General features: G+C 35.5%; 1 protein-coding gene across 1 annotated transcript in view; it reads right to left on the reverse strand.

Annotated features, from left to right (window-relative positions):
- The window catches only part of LOC111403364 (proteasome subunit beta type-5-like), a 5,621-nt gene extending 5,355 nt beyond the window's left edge, over nucleotides 1-266 (reverse strand). Inside the window, exon 1 of the mRNA XM_023031847.1 lies at nucleotides 128-266. The gene's annotated coding sequence lies outside the window, so the exon portion shown is untranslated. The remainder of the gene's footprint in view (nucleotides 1-127) is intronic.
- Nucleotides 267-527: the final 261 nt, after the last annotated feature.

Genomic DNA, 527 nt, shown 5'->3' on the forward strand with positions numbered 1-527 from the left:
TCACAGCATATTATTAAAACATAAAACCCAGAGATAGAGATAATTATAAGATTGTGAAAAATTCTATAGTCTCGGATTAACTATAATCCTGATTGAATAGTAAATTCAAACTTAATAGAGATTTTACCTGATTTCCGTGGGCTGTAGCAGAGAAATTGTGATCTGAAATGGAATCGCAGAAATTTGTGAAGATGTAAAGTCAGTTTGCTTGTGCAGCAATACAGGAGAGGCGAGCCCAAATCCGATTCCGAAACTGGTATTGACCCGTTTGATAAATAATGATCTTGATTGGGCTTTAATAATTTGACTGGGCCGATGTTAGATTCTCTTTGCAAAATATCACTGGCCCATCTATCTCAATCAATAGAGCCTCTTAACCTTGTGATCGTGGATTCGAGCCCCACAATGAAACCGACAGACATAAATTGATTGATGTTGTCACCAATTTTTTTTTTGCATAATTCGATATTCTTCTGTCTTAGTCTTTTGCTCTATTCTCCTTTCAAAATTCTTGAGTGAAAAATACG

Source organism: Olea europaea, chromosome 11, assembly GCF_002742605.1.
Source record: "Olea europaea var. sylvestris chromosome 11, O_europaea_v1, whole genome shotgun sequence".
Lineage (NCBI taxonomy): Eukaryota > Viridiplantae > Streptophyta > Magnoliopsida > Lamiales > Oleaceae > Olea > Olea europaea.